The sequence below is a fragment of the Nicotiana sylvestris genome, chromosome 3 (genome assembly GCF_000393655.2).
Source record: "Nicotiana sylvestris chromosome 3, ASM39365v2, whole genome shotgun sequence".
Taxonomy (NCBI): Eukaryota; Viridiplantae; Streptophyta; class Magnoliopsida; order Solanales; family Solanaceae; genus Nicotiana; species Nicotiana sylvestris.
In genome coordinates this window covers 7207849-7225242 of record NC_091059.1, presented here as the reverse complement: position 1 = coordinate 7225242, position 17394 = coordinate 7207849, and positions in this window count along the sequence as shown.

Here is a 17394-nt window from a genome sequence, read left to right as displayed (position 1 = left end):
TGGTCAGCCCAAATGGCATCACAAGGAATTCGTAGTGACCATACCGAGTCTTAAAAGTAGTTTTCGGGATATTTGGCTCCCGAATCTTCAACTTATGATAGCTTGAATGAAGTCAATCTTGGAAAACACTCTAGCACCTTGTAACTGATCAAATAGGTCATCAATACGAGGCAACATATACATGTTCTTCACTGTAACTCTATTCAATTGGCGGTAATCAATACACATGCGCATGGAACCATCCTTCTTCTTCACAAACAAAACTGGAGAACCCCAAGGCGGTCACTAGGCTGAATGAATGCCTTATCAATAAACTCCTATAACTACTGCTTCAACTTAGGAAGAGCCATACAATATGGAGGAATAGAGATGGGTTGAGTGCCCAGTATCAGATTAATGCCAAAGTCGATAAACCTGTCAGGCGGCATGCCCGGAAGATCGGCTGGAAATACATCTGGAAAGTCCCTCACTACTGGAACTGACTCAACCGTAGGAGTATCAAAACGGACATCTCTCACATAAGATAGATACGCATCACATCCCTTCTCAACCATCTGTAGAGCATTTAGAAATGAAATAACTCTAGTAGGAGCATAATCTAAGGTATCTCTCCACTCTAACTGTGGTAATCCTGGCATAGCCACCGTCACGGTCTTGGCGTGACAATAAAGAATAGCATAATAGGGCGACAACCAGTCCATGCGCAAAATAATATCAAAGTCTACCATATTGAGAAATAATAAATCAGCTCTTGTCTCAAAACCACTAATAACAATCAAACAAAATCGATACACATAATCAACAATAATAGAATCTCCCACAGGTGTTGACACATAGACAGGAGAACTCAAAGAATCCTGGGATACGCCAAATATAAAGAAAAATAAGATGACACATAGGAATAAGTGGAGCCTAGATTAAATAAGACTGATGCTTCTCTATGACAGACCGGAGCAATACCTGTGATGATAGAGTCGAATGCAACTGCCTCCGTCCTAGAAGGAATGGCATAATATCTGGCCAGGCCTCCCCCTCTAGGGCGACCTCTACCTCCTCGACCTCCACCTCTAGTTGGCTATTCAAGTGGGGTGGCAACTGACGCTGCAACCATGGACTGAGAAGCCTGAAAACCCGGTGGAATACGTAGAGTCTAAGTAGCCTTTGGAGGTGCACCCCTCCCGATTCTGGGGCAATCCCTCACCACATGACGAGTGTCACCACACTCTAAACAAGCTCTCGGAAGGGGTTGTTGCTGTGACTGGCTCGGTCCTGATCAGTTGACTGATCGCTATAAGCACCCTATGCAAGAGGTGAGCTAGACACTAGTGGTGCATAATAGGGAGCCTGGGGCAAAGGAGTAGCCAGAGCACCGCTGGCAGCTGGAAGTGCTGAATGACATAGCCCCTACCATGACGAGCTGCAGCTGGGGAATGAGTACCACTATATGTGCCAGACTCTCAAGACCTCTTAGCCTCTCTCTCCTCTCTCTCCCGAATCAGCATACCCTCTAATCTCCTAGCAATCCCTGCTACCTGCTGGTAAACAATGTCCATCTCCAACTCTCAAGCCATGCTAAATCTAATACTGGGGTTGAGCCCCTCAATAAATTGACGAACGCGCTCTGAAACAGTAGCAACCAAGGCTGGTGCATTCCTAGCCAAATCACTGAGTCAGACCACATACTTTGGCACGGTCATAGAACCCTGGCGCAACTGCTCAAACTCTATGCGCCATGTATCTTTAAGACTCTGGGGAACATACTCCCTCAAGAACATATCCGAGAACTGAGTCTAAGTGAGTGAAACTGCCTTTGTTGGACTATCCAACTCATATGCTCGCTACCACTGATAGGTTGTTCCTCTAAGCTGGAACGTAGGGAAAGGGACACCACTAGATTTTGTAACACCCATAGTACGGAGGATACAATGGCACTTCTCAAGAAAACCCTGGGCATCCTCTGACGCCAAGCCACTGAAAGTAGGAGGGTGGTACTTCTTATACCTCTCAAGCCTGAGCTGCTCAGCCTCAGAAACTGTTGCCCTAACCTCGGGCTGAACTAGAGCTACCAGCTTCATTGGTATAACCTTTGGAACCTGGACAACCTGGACCCGCTGATCTGGAGTACGGGTAGTGGGAGTCTGTGCTCCTCCCCTGTCCTGAGATATGGCAGGAGCAAGTGGTATCAACCCTTCTTGAGCTAAAGTTCTGAACATGCTCAGAAACTAGACGTGGGTTTCCTGAAGAGATGGTGCATAACAGGCGTCTTAGGTGCCCCCGCTCCAACTGGAGCTACTGGTGGCTCCTCTGTAGTAGCTCGTGCGGGTGCTCTACTGCACCACGTGGACGTCCTCGGCCTCTACCCCATCCCCGGCCTCTCGCGGCCCTAGTAGGGGGTGCGGGTGTCTGGTCATCTGATCCAACTGTACGTGTCTTCACCATCTGTGAGATAACAGAAAGGCATAAATTTAGAATCCGAAGTAAAAATCTCTCACGACAAGGAATCAAAGAAGTGAAACTTTTTCCTAACAATTCCATAGCCTACCGAAGATAAGTACAGATGTCTCTGTACCGATCTGCGAGACTCTACTAAACCTGCTTGTGACTCATAACACCTATAAACCTAGATCTATGATACCAACTTGTTAGGACCCCATTTTTCCTTTGTAGGATGTCGTGACGACACCTAGTCTCTAAGACTAGGTAAGCCTAACAGTTATTCAAATTAACTAAATATTAAGTTGAAACTCAATCTCAATATCAGGAATAAATAAAACTGCAATTCAAAATGATTACAATTCCCGGTAGAAATAAGTCACAAGCTTCTAAGAGAAATACTAAATGTCTATATACATCAAAGTCTAATGAAGATAAAGGAGATCAACATTAAAAAAGTTAGAGGGGGACTCCGAGGTCTGCGGACACTGACAGATATACCTTGATGTCTCCACATAATCACTGCTCACTGGCAGCGGGGCTGGTAGGAGGCATTTGGATCTACACAAAAAGATGTGCAGAATAGTAGCATGAGTATACCACAGCGGTACCCAGTAAGTGCCAAACCTAACCTCGGTAGAGTAGTAACGAGGTCAGGTTAGGGCCCCACTGGAATAAAAAGGAAACAAGGTAGAAGATATAATATAACATAAAGAAAGACTGATAATTTAACAATGAGAAATTTCAAAAGGAAACAACACAACAACTATGAGTAAATAACAGGGTCGCTTCCCATGTACCGCCTTGTAGTCCCAAAAGTAAAAACACAATAAAGGATCTCCCGAGGTACCACCTCGTAGTCCCAAAAGTAAATATGCAATAGGATATCTCCCGAGGTACCGCCTCGTAGTCCCAAAAGAAAATATGCAACTCATAACTTAAGTATAAATGAATTTACAACAAGAAATCCTACAATTAAAGATTGAATACAAATGAAATAAATAGGTAATTAAATCAAGCATGTTGCACAAATAGCAAGTAAGAGTTTAAATAAGTAGGCATGCGACATTAGGCTAAACATGGTGACTACACCGGCTAAGGTAACTCAGTTAAGGAATTAAAAGAGAACTACTCAGCCAGAACCGAAATTTTCAACATATGATCCGTGTACGCACTCTTCACATCGCATACACGGCCTTAATGTATTTCAAATATCACAACAGTACCAAAATTTAAGGGAAATTTCCCCCACACGAGGTTAGACAAGTCACTTACCTCGAACCAAGCTCAATTACACAAAAAGAATGCCTTTTCCTCGACTTTTTTACTCTGAATAGCTCAAATCTATCCAAAAGCAATTTCATACTATAAATATAACTATAAGAAACTAATCTAATTAATCAAATCAAGACTTTAACAAGAAATTAGAAAATCGACCCCAAAAGTCGACCAGGGCCCACATCTCGAAATCGAGTAAAAGTCATAAAATATGAACACCCATTTGATATCGAGTTCATCCATAACAAAATTACTCAAATCTAACTTTAAATCGCCTTTCAATTCCCAAAAATTCGATCTAAGAACCTTCACCATTTTCCCCAAATTTTACATCCCAAATCCTTAATTAAATGAAGAAATTTAATAATAGATTAGTGGATATTAATCAAAAATGAGTGTAGAATCCTTACCCAAATGTTTCCTCTACAAATCCTTCAAATATTTGCCTCAAACCGAGCTCTCTCAGTCCCAAAATAAAAAATGGGATCAAACTCTCGTTTTTGAACATTTAAAGTCTGTCCAGGTATTTTCTTCTTCGCGAACGCGGAAGCTACCTCGTGTTCGCAAAGCACAAAAAATGGTTCTGCCCAAAAACATTCTACCCGAACGCGAGGGCCAACTCGTGAACGCGGTGAACACTCCCCCCAGGCCTTTGCGGGCGTGGAGCTTTTCTCGCGAATGCGTAGGCTAAAAACCTGAAGCCCCAACTGATCGATCCTCTATGCGAATGCAAAGTTCCTCTCGCAAATGCATAGACCTCAGACTCCTCAGCTTCGCGAATGTGGGACCCTCATCACGAAAGCGTAGGTAAAAGTCTCAGCAACACAAATCTCCTCTATGCGAATGTGGGAAAACCATCGCGAACGCATAGAAGGAAACCAGACACCAGATCTTCTGAAGCTTCAGCCATCATCCAAGTCAAATTCCAAACTGTTAACCATTCAAAATCCACCCGAAGCCACCGGGACCTCAACCAAACCTATCAAAAAGTCCTAAAACATCATACGAACTTATTCGAGCCTTCAAATCACATCAAACAATGCTAACAACACGAATCGCACTCCAATTCAAGCTTAATGAACTTTAGAACTTCAAACTTCTATATCCGATACCGAAACCTATCAAATCAAGTCTGATTGACCTCAAATTTAACACACAAGTCATATATGACATTACAGACCTACTCCAACTTCTGGAATCGGAATCCAACCCCGATATCAAAAAGTCCAATCCCGGTCAAACTTTAATAAAATCATCAAAACTTTTGCCAATTAACGCCGAAATGACCTATGGACCTCCAAATCAACATTCGGACACGCTCCTATGACCAAAATCACCCTATGGAGCTATTAGAATTGACAAAACTCCTTTCCGAAATCGTCTTCACACAGTTCAAACTACGATCAACTCTTACAACTCAAACTTTACCCTTAGGGACTATGTGTCCCATTTCACTTCGAAACTCTCCTGAACCAGATACTAAGCACCCCAGAAAGTCATGTAAGCATATAATGAAACAGAGGAATCAATAAATAGGGGATCAGGGCTCATACTCTCAAAATAACCGGCCGGGTCGTTATACGCCATGTCTTGCCTAATCACCTCTCCCCACTTCTTTTTTGGCCTACCTCTCTTTAGGTCCTCCAATTTCAACCTCTCACACCTCCTCACTAGAGCATCTGTGCTCATCCTCATCACATGTCCAAACCACCAAAGCCTTGCTTCCGGCATCTTTCCCTCAAAAGGGGCAACACCTACCTAGTCGCGAATAACCTCATTCTTAATCCTATCTTACCTGGTGTGCCCGCACATCCATTTCATCATCCTCATCTCTGCTACCTTCATCTTATGGACATGGGCGATATTCACAAGCCCACACTCAGCCCTATACACTTAGTCGTCATGTCCATCATTCGATAAAACTAACCTTTATGTTTTGTGTGTCACCTTCTTGTCACATAAAACTCCAGAAATGAGTCTCCATTTCATCCATCCCGTCCCAATGCGATATGTGACATCTTCATCAATCTCCCCATCCCCTTGAATAATAGACCCAAGGTACTTAAAACTTCCTCTCCTAGGGATGACTTACGAGTCTAGCCTCACCTCCCCTACCTCTCCCTAAGTCTCACCATTGAACTTACACTCCAAGAAATCTATCTTGGTCCTACTCAGCTTGAAACCTTTGGACTCCAGGGTATGCCTCCATACCTATAATCTCGCGTTCACACTGCCTCACGTCTCGTCAATCAATACAATATCATCTGGAAATACCATGCACCATGGCACCTCCCCTTGGATGTGGCGCATCAGAACGTCCATCGCCAGGGCAAACAATAAAGGGCTGAGTGCTGACCCCTGGTGTAACCCCATCATGACCGGAAAATAGTCTAAGTCCCCTCCCACCATCCTCACCCGGGTCTTTGCTCCATCATAAAAGTCCTTAATTACCCTAATGTAGGCAACAGGTACACTTCTAGCCTCCAAACATCTCCACAAAACCTCCCTTGGGACTTTATCATATGCCTTTTCTTACTCGATGAACACCATATGCAAGTTCCTCTTCCTCTCCCTATACTGCTCCATCAAACTCCTAACAAGGTGAATGACCTCTATAGTCAAGTGCCCCGACATAAACCCGAATTGGTTCTAGGAAATAGACACACTCCTCCTCACCCTTAGCTCCATCTCCCTCTTTCAGATTTTCATAGTATGGCTAAGCAGCTTTAATACACCGATAGTTATTGCAATTTTGGATACCACCCTTGTTCTTGTATAAAGGAACCATTTTACTCTACCTCCACTCCTTGGACATCTTCTTCGTTCTAAAAATGACATTAAATAACCTAGTGAGCCACTCCAAGCCCACCTTGCCCTCACTCTTTCGACAATCCACTGGGATTTCATTTGGCCAGGTAGCTTTGCCCCTACTCATGTTATGCATAGCCCGCTCAACCTCCTCAAATCTAATCTGCCTACAATATGCAAAGTCGCAACGACTCCCAAAGAGTTCCAAATCACCGAGTACAATGTTCCTGTCCCCCTTCTCGTTCAAGAGACTATGGAAGTAGGTCTGCCATCTCCGACGGATAAGCCCCTCATCTAACAAAACTCTACTTTCTTCGTCCTTGATGAACTTTATTTGATCCAAGTTGAGCCTTCCTTTCTCTCACCTTGGCTAACCTAAACAACCACTTATCCCCACCTCATCCCTTGCGTTCTTCATATAAACGATCGACCGTAGTAGCTGCTAACTTCGCCTACTTCTTAGCTAACATATATTTCTCCTTATTCACCCTTCTCTTTTCCTCGTCTACACTTTGAACTAGCTTCAGATACGCCACTTTCTTGGTCTCCACTTTTCCTTGCACCTCTCTATTCCATCACCAGTCTCTTCTGTGTCCACCAGAGTAACCCTTGAAGATCCCTAATACCTTTCTAGCGGCTTTCCTAATGCACTGCATAGTCATGGTCCATATAGCGCCTGCGTCCCCTCTACTCCTCCAAGCCTCCTAATTATCAATTTAACCCCCAACTCTTGCGCTTTGGCTTCCATCAAGACTCCCCACTTGATCCTAGGTTGGCTTCTTCCTCTTCCTCATGATTTCAAGGTCCATGACCAGGAGCCTATGAAGGGTCGTGAGGTTGTCACTCGAAATGACTTTGCAATCCATGCAAAGACCTCTATTAGACTTTCTGTAGAGAAGATAATCAATTTGAGTCACGGCGACCGAACTCCGGAAGGTGATAAAGTGTTCCACCTTCTCCGGAAAAATCGAGTTTGCAATCACCAAATCAAACGCTCTAGGAAATTCCAATAGAGAAGTTTCTCCCTTTTCCTATCTCCAAAACCAAATCCACCATTCACATCATCATACCCCTCATACGTCGCTCCAATGTGGCCATTGAAAAGCTTCTCAGTATGTGGGATACCACACACTATCTCATCCAAATCCTCCCAGAAATGTCTTTTGACTTCCTCATCCAAGTCTGCTTGGGGTGTATACACACTGATTATGTTCAAAATAAATCCTCCAACAACTAGCTTAATAGACTCAGTCGGTCGTTCGCCCTCCTAACGTCCACCACTAGATCACAGAGGTCCTCATCAACCAAGAGTAAATATCTTGCATTTAAAGAGTAAAACTAAATGAAATACATACTTGGTATATATCATTATTATGGCAATTTTTTTTTTCTAGCTAAAAATAATTAGTAAAATTACAATTTTGACATGTTATATTAAGAAGAAGCAAGAAAAGGAAAATACTCAGTTAGAACAAACAAACAATTGTATATGACTTTGTGGGAATTAACGTTTGAAAAATATCCTATTTCAAAGACGATTTTTTGATTTCTCACCACTCTCACGCGTCTGCTGTGCCTCCGTTCAAGGGGACAGAATTTCATTGTCACAGAGAAGGGGAAATCCTTATTTCTTTTTTATTTTCTTTTGGTAGGAAAAAGATATATGCGGTTGGATTAGTACAATTATTGGTAGCATTATAGTCAGTATTTCAAGAAATGCTGGCTTTTTCAATTGCCCTCGATGCATGTAATGGAATCAATTACTATACTTTTTTGAGGCACTCATACACAAGGGGAATTTCTTTCTTGTCCAATACAAATTTTAATATAAGAAGATACCTTCCAGAAAAAATAAAAAATAAACAATTTATTTTTCTGGTTGCGGATTTATGGAATCTCACTTACTAGTTTGAAGTTGAAAAATAGATTTCATACAAATTGCACACTGAGCATTTGGTATAGGTGTCCCGGGGCTAATAATCTACGAAAAAGGAGGGGATGGTATGCTAGAAACTCATATTTCTGGATACATTTCGCCATCTATTTGCTAAACTTTAATTGTAATTGAGCTTAATTACAAGTATTTTATACTCATCACGTGATTTATGTTGTGTAGGTTATGATTCTGAGCTAAAGTGTATTTTTGGAGGTAAAATGATTATGATAGAATTTTGAAGTCTGACTAGAAGTCACGACTTACGCTGAGATCAATTCGGAGGTCGAAAACCGAGTACGCATAGAAAAAATGAAAGGGGAAACAAAATAACAAAGAGATGTAATAGTGCTTAGGAGCTCATTCAATTCAACATGACTAATGAGGTGCTAATGGGAAAATTCATCAGGCTAGGGACAGAAGCTAATATTACAAGACAAACACAACGAATTAGAGAAAAAAGGAGATAAGTGAGCGTTAGGCAAGAAGCACGAAGGATTGAGCTCTGGATTTAAAATCTCTAAAGCAATGCATAAGAAAGAAGAGTGAAAACTTCCAAATTTATGAAAATCCCTACTAATGCGACACACAGCGCGTCGCCTAGGGCGGCGTGCTTGTGCAATTTTTGCCCAGTTTTTCTCTCACTTCAATTTAGAAAGGGTATTTTGATCCATGTCCGTCCATACCTGGTACAAATACACTGTAAACATAATTTTTAACAAGGAATCACCGTAAGAGAGTTTTGGAGAGCTATTACGGCTTGAATACACAAGATTTCATCAATTCTCTTACAGACAATAGGTGCAAAATAAAAATTTGTATCGTAAAGTTGTCTTTGATATTTTTATGTTCTTAAACTTCTTTATGCTGAATTTTTTCATATCTATGGAGTAGTTCTTCCCTAGAGTTTTGATGGATATGGTGTTTTGAGCATTGTTTGTGGATTTAACACTAGTTTAATTGTTTAAATATATTTATGGTGGTTTGAATTGATTGCAAATTTGTTAATCGATTTATTTAATCGAATGATGAATGTTTTGGTGATCATTTTTGCATTATTTTATTTGATTTAATTTAGTGATTCTTCTAAGTAATCATGAGAGCTTTTTGAATTATTGATTAAACCAAGTTAGGAGAATATTCGAGAGATGTTTCCTAAAGATTAGTCCATTAATGTATTCTTGCATATATTCATAGTGCTTCATATTAGTTTACCTCATAGAGTTCAGATTTTAATGAGAGAGGAATCATGACCTTACGTTTAAGCTAACCATCAAGTGAATTCATGAGAATCATTAGAACATTAAAATTGAATTTAAACAGAGTTAGATCACAAATAGTTATCTTACACCTATCTTGTCATGATCCTTATTTCTCATATTGCTTACACCTCATTTTAGTTCAATTCTCACTTTTTGTGATCATCTCTAATTACTAGTCTTAATTTAGTAGTTAATAGTAGTTGTTAATCACTTCAAATAAAAGTGTTGTTCATCCTGAATTACAGTGTTTACCCATAAAAGCGGTATAGTTAAATTTGTTACGTTGTTTATAGACAAATAAACTGATTTGATTCAAAATGATAAATAAATTAGATTAAAAATAAGACTTAGCATTAAAATTAAGAAAAAGACAGGCCTGGCTCCAGGAACAATGCTTCCGAGGATAGAAATAAGAGCAATATCAAACATAAAGTAAAGTTGTATTATCTAGCTTGAGAATAAAGTGTAGCATAAGTTTTGCTAGAGATTCATGTCCTTATAATGGGTGTTGAATCTGCTATTTATAGTTCTACCTATGAGACAAGATCCTAAGATCAAGCCCCTCGTAAATGACAATAAAGGGGGCCATTGATAAATATGTAATAGCAGGCTATGAATACCAAAATTCTCTGCAATGGCTGCCTATTTAATACTATAGAATATTCTTCATTAAATGCCACCTGGTGACAAACATTCAACCCATTTACGTCGACTGTGCTTCCCCCGCGGTTTATCCCGTGTCAACTGCAATTGCTATTTTCGGTCTTGGTTCTCACTCGATTTCTCTTTCATATATCTTCGATTTTACTTGTTGCCCTTGTAGACAATAAATTTTCAAGTTATGAAAAATAAATTGCAATCACAACATAAGATAAAAATATTTTTACTAATCAATTATGAGTATAATTATGTTTCTACCTTGATTCTACTCTCCTGATTATCTCCGTGATTCGAGGGCTTACGTAGAGTATTTCACGAATGTAGAATGATATGAACTTCCTTGGGATGTATTTGATCTCCATGAAAAGGAAGAGCATCTGTTGATCACTTCGACAGCTTTGAGAAATATAATATTTGATGTTTTTGTGAATATTCTATGAAATTTTTTATGGAATTTCGAGATCATATATTTGATCTCTTTGTGCATATTCCGAGATATATGGAATTGCTGAGATCATCTTTGAAGGATATATATAGCCTTATTTATAGGCATGAATTAGAGTTTGAGTGGAGTAGCCACCAAGTAACCCTAATAGACTCCTAATATTTCAAGAGTCGTCTTGAAGTTAAGATTTATCTTGATCTGTTAAAATTTTAGTTTCTATAGCCCTATCATTTGATCATTTTATATAAGCGAATTTTACCCTATACAGATAGTTCCCTTGCTTTCGATGACACATCTTTGTGTTATTGGGAAGTTGGTGAAGATTCCTTTCTTGGCGGGAAATCTTTTTGAAGCTTTCTGAACAGTCTCTGAAGCTTGATACCCCGAACAAGTGTTGCCCCACGATACTGCAATATTTTTGTCGGTTCTCGAATTAATCGTGGCCATGATTTCTGCCATCTATAGCATTACTTATACTCATTATTTTATCTCTTTCACTCCAAAGCCCTCATAAGTTTTTTATCTTCTTTGCTCTTTAACCTTCTTCTGCTTTCGTCTTTATCCAACTTCCTTTGCTTTTAACCCCTAAACTCTTCATTATCATGGCTTCTTTTACTGAATCCTTTAAAAATCTAGTATTCTCTTTGGTGGAGGCCCTAACAGAAGCAAAGATAAAGAGGTCGATGTTGATGCTGATCCTCCTATGGTGAAAACCATCATACCCGAACACTTGAGCACAGTCAACGACTTCCAAGAGAAGTTTCCCTTTGCGTCTTCCCAGACTTGGGCCATTAGCTGATATCCTTATTCTATTCATCCTTCCAGTATTCCTGCTGTGAAGTAGGATTGTAACTGTAAAGCCCCGAAAAATTTTGCTAAGTAATTTAAGATTTTGTGGTGCCAAAGTAGGCTAATTATTTTATTTTGTGTGCAAATGAGGATTCATGATATTATACATATCAATTGGATATGTTAATAAGCGTATAAGTCTAAGCCAAGTTGGAAAATTACATGATAGACTAAAATTCCAAATGAGTACACACAAGACCACAATTTGGACGCGAATATCTATAGATATATAAGGTTTTAGATGATGCAAAGACTATCAAATGAAAGGTCTTTGAGTGTAGTTTCTAAATCTTCAAATCTTTCATCATTTGGACTTTCCTACAAGAAGTTATGACCAAATTACCAAAGGCTGGCGGAGGACTGCGCGGATGCGAAGCATCCGAGGCAGCATCCAAAAAGAGGAGTTGGCAGTGAAGTGTTGCCATAGCATCCGGGTCAACATCCGAGCTCCTGAGAGGAGTTAAGTGGGGATGTGAAGCATCCAAGGCAGGATCCGAAATGTGGGCTTATAAACATAATTTCAGGATTCATTTTCCCCATTTTCTTTTGGACGACTCTTAGGGTCTTGCTTTACTCAGACCTCCAACACCTCCCATTTTCAAGGTAAGTAATCTCCATTAACTTGGTGTAAAATTCCATTATTCCTACACTAGTATTGATGAAATCTACTCATAAAACACATAGATCTTCAAGAAATTCCTTCAAGAACCTAAATAAGGGTTTGCAAAATTTCTTCCAAAAGGTACATCCTACACCTTTAGACTTACATATATGGTTATATTATGGGAATATGAGTATGAATTAAGTATTTGAACTCTTGGTGTGGTGATTGAAAGCCATAAGTTTCCTGTATAAATACGTAATTATTGTAGAGATTGAAAGGTGATTACTTGATAAGATTTGTTGGTTGGGTGTGAATAGATGGTCATACATATGTTGTTGGAAGTTATAAATTGGTTAGGAATGATGGTGGAATAAATTGTTGGTTAATAATGAGAATTGGATGAACCAATACTATAGTTATGAGGTGTAAAGATCTATACCTACAAGGGTTTGATAATATGCCTAAATGACATAAGTTATGGAATTTATTACTAATTTTGGCCCTATTGAATGTTGTATTGTAGATTGAAGTTGCTTAAGTGTATTGGATCATTGTAGTATCATTAAGGGGCAAATTTCAGGTATGTATATCTAAAACCCCGTTTTTAGAAATTGGGCTCCATCGATGTTTGTGTAAATACGGTAAGATCAAAGTTGAATTGTTGTGTTGATTGTTGTTTTACATGAATTTGGGGTTGCGACCTTATATGCGTGAAAGATGTGTCTCAATATGATAAATGTGTTATTCTTGATAACTGAAAAGGGTGCAAGGAATATGAATCATGTACTGAAATGCTTAGACCTTAAATTGAGATTGAAGCTACATATGTTGTGTCCTCTATGTGAAGTCTCATCTATGATCACAATTTTATTTGCTCTTGTGTGCACATATTATCCTAAATTACAAATCTAACATTGAAATTGGAAATGATATGAAATGTAGCCTAGTACCAAATATATGATGTGATAGTTGTGGCCCCAAGTGCCTATAAAATGACATATGTGAAACAAAGATTGAATTGAGATGATTGATGGAAAAGGGAAACGCCTTGGTAAGGCAGCCTAGTTGATCGGGCCGTGATCGGATGCCATGTTATACACACATAGTGGTAATATGTTGATAATTGAAATTGGAAAGTGAGAATGAAACAAGGGTAACGTTTTGTAAGACGGCTTAGCCGATCGGGCCATGATCGGACTCCGCTCAAGGAAGCGGTAGTAATGTGGATGATGATGCAACGATATGGAATGCCCAATCTACAAATGTCAGAAATCATGTTAAAACTATGTGAACTTCTTATATTGTCGACGTGGTGCTTATTTAAAGCTTTGTGTTTCTTATGATTTCTTTGTACTCTTGTATGGTTGTTCTTTCTAACTGGATGGTGTTTAGTTATACATACTACTACTATTCAATGGCACTAACGTCCCTCTTGCCGGGGGCTCTATGTCTTTAAATGGATGTAGGTGTTTCTATAGCAGACAGTGTTGGTCGCAGCTAGTGCTGCATCATCCTTTCAGCTGACTTGATGAGCCCAGTTCGTTTCGAGGTCCTATTTCTTCTGTTTATCATGTACATTGTATTTGAGGTATAGCCGGAGCCTTGTTGCCGGCATTTCCATATTACTCTTCAGTTGTATTTAGAGGCTCCATAGACAGGTTGTGGGTAGTGTCGGGTATTGGAATTAAAGTAGAAATATTGATGTTTCGCAATGATGTATAAAACTTGTAATATCTTCAAAATTGTGAATGAAGTTGATAATGGAAATGAAATGGAATTGTTAATGATATGTTTATAGAATTTGATTAATGGTGTACATTTCCTCTTTATTCAAAGACGAAATTGGGCAGTATGAAACCTAACAGGCTTGCTCATTCGGGGTTACTCGGTTGAGCGCCGGTCATGCTCCTTGGATTTTGCGGCTTGACAGTAACTGCCTAGATCTCAACATCATCGCTCCTGATTTGATAGAGCGAGTCACTTTCTCCAGGGAAGGCTTTACGTATATCTATATGTATCCTTTCACCCTAGGTCCATTTACTTTGAGCGTGGGTCTTGTCCCTATGATCTTGGAGATTTGACAGTGGTAACAGGTCTTCTTGGCACAAGTGGGCCCCTCGGTATGGCAAACAGGGGCTTATCTGCACCAGTTGTGCACGGAGATGGGGAAAACCCTAACCTTGACTTATCTGATGAACCTCTACTCCCCCTAAATCTTTCATGGGGGAGTAATAAATTTCAGTAAACATGGCCACCATTCTCTGCTTTCTAGCATGGACGATGAAAATGACCATGGGTGAATGGAGCGGTTTTGACATCATTGATATGAGGGATAATATCCCGGCCACAACTCTATCTTTTCCCGAATCATGGAGTCGTTCACGTAAGTTCGTAATCATGGAGTCGTTCATGTAGAAAAAAATGTTTTCATTGTTGACAAGCCATTGTTATTTTAGCTACTCGATAGATGTCACCAAAGATTTAAGGCCTGGACCAATGGGTTCAGATGATTCTGGATATTTTTACGCTAGAAACCCGTCGGTGGAAGGAGATGGCTCCCAAATACGGGTGGAAGGCATAAAACCATGGTAAACTTTTTCTTTCTACTTTTCTCCTCTATATGCTCATAGGAAACTTTGCTAACTAAACCATTTTTGTTTAATTCAACACTCCCGGAGAGTTTAGTTACCTGTACCAAAGTTGAGGTTTTGGCCGATCCTATGGAGGCTACAAGGTTGTTGTAGGAAGTCTCACTCGCAGCGGTGCCCTCGGATCTGCCTCTATTGTAGTTGATTCCTCTCGGAGTCCCCAAATAGAGAACAAGCAACAAAAAAGGTGGCATTCTTCCTTGACTGAGGATAAAAAAAGAATATAAAGAAGGCGATGCTGGAGCCGACCAAAGTCACTATGGTCATCGATAATGACGGGGAAGCTAGTGATGGAGAGGCTTCCTTTCAACAGAGACAATGATCTTCATCAGATTAACATAATGCTCAATCTGGAGAGCTTAGAACCCCAATCGAAGGCGAGGTCCGAGTGCTTTGGGGTGAAATAGAAATGGTATAGAATGCCGATTCTCGCTTTCCGGTCCCAGTTGTTGCTTTTAGACTTGTGAGATTGGAGACTGGCCCTCTTCTACCTTTGGTTGGTGAGCAACCAGTAATCAGAACTGCCCTTGATGTAGCTGCTTCTCAACCTACAACATAATTAGCTTCATCCCCTCCACACGAGTTGTGCCTTCATCACCAGCAGCTGTTATATCACCTCCACCAACCACCGATATCCGAGAAGAAGCTGTTTCTCCTCCCTAGTCTCCCAATCACGGGAATGAGGGACACAACTATTCACCCCTTCTCCAGATCCCCGAGGAAGGATGATCGTCACTCTCTTGGTTTCGAAGGAGTTCCATATGCTATCTAGGCCGGTGGAGTTTGCCAATTCCTTGCAGCCGCTGACTTCAGAGAAAGATAAGAATAAGATACATTCCTTATCCGGGGAGTGTATGTTGAACAATGTCATGCACAATGCAGTTGCGGTATAGTACTTATTCACTTACTGTTTGTTTTTTGTTTATCTATCATAATGGATTTTCTAACTCTGATATACGTTTTGTAAGCCAACTTCCTTGCTTTCGAAGGCCTTCAAAGATTGATACTTGATGAAGAAGGACTTAATTTCGAGCGGGATCAGCTGTTAATAGAGAGGAATCAACTCGTTGCGTGCCTCCCAGTACTAGAGGCAAAGGCTGCTGAAGCGGCCGAGGTTGAGGTCCGATTGCAGCAGAGTGAGCAGGAGGCCATGGCCCACAATCAAGATACCACTCAACGGCATGCACAACTTCAAGATGCTAAGGCTAGGTGGGCTGAGTCTCAAGACACCGCTTTTGCTTCTTTTGAGCACGAGTCTGCCTCTATTGAGCGAGTAAATAATTTTGAGGCAGCCTTGAACTCCAAAGCCAAAGAGACTGCTGCTGCCGAGGAGAAGCGAGCCCAGATGGAAGAGAGGTACAAGAAGATCATGGAGCAAAACCCTATTCAAATATTAACATTCCGTGATGTTGATCTTAGCCTTGGTACCACAAGAGCGGGATGTTCTCTTAGCCGAGGTTGATAGACTTAAGGCAAAGCTCCAACACCAAGTGGATTCCCTCGTCTTTGAAAAGACATACTCTATGTACCATATGACGGGGAAAACCTTGGATGAGGCCAAAACAGGCATCATTGATATTAATGATGAAATCGCCAAGGCCCAAGTGCTGGAGTTAACTGCTCGAGAGTGCCTCCAGGCTCAGCTTGACACAATTGACTTTTCTAGTACCGGTTTTGAGTATTCGATGACCGAGGAGGAACTTGAAGAGAATACTAATGAAGGCCAAGATCTAGTACCGATGGCAGATCCACCTACTTCCTCGGGGGGAGGGGAGCAGGGAGGGGTGTAGATGCCTCTCTCCCCCCGAGTTCTTGTGGTGATGAAGTTTAGATTTTTCCCTTTTTTCTTTTGTTATTTTCGCTTTACTGCTGGAAATTGACATTGTGTTCATTTCTCTTGATGCTGGTTGATCGCCTCTTATTTTCTTGATTCCCTTTGGGGTCGGGAATTTCAACAGTTGATGATATATTGACGGTACGACCTTTTTTTCATGCAAACATGGTCTACTGATAATTATGTTGTAGTCCCAGGTGACCGTCCACTACTTCAAATAAAGTGGTTTTTGTAACCCCTTCGATGTTCGTCATCAACAGGATCTCTCCTTGGGTTGTCACACTTGACAAGTTGAACCCAGTGAGGAGCTTTGTTGCCGGAATTATGCTTCCGGTTAATTTAGCTTATTCCAAAACTCTCAAATGAATGATGTTGGCTGAGCTCCCTAGGTTAACAAAAATACATTTAATCTTGAAATCTAGAACATTAAGATAATTTACCAGGGCATCATTATGCGGCAGAAGAAGTCCGTTGGCGTCTCCTTCCGTTAAGGTGATGTCGTCTTCGGTGACTTCACGTAGTCTCTTGTTATGGTTCACTGATACTTTTGTCTTCTTGGCTGCCGAGAAGGTTACACCATTGATTTCATTCCCTCCAAAAATCATGTTGATAGCCAACTGCGGAGGGTCTTCCCCTATCT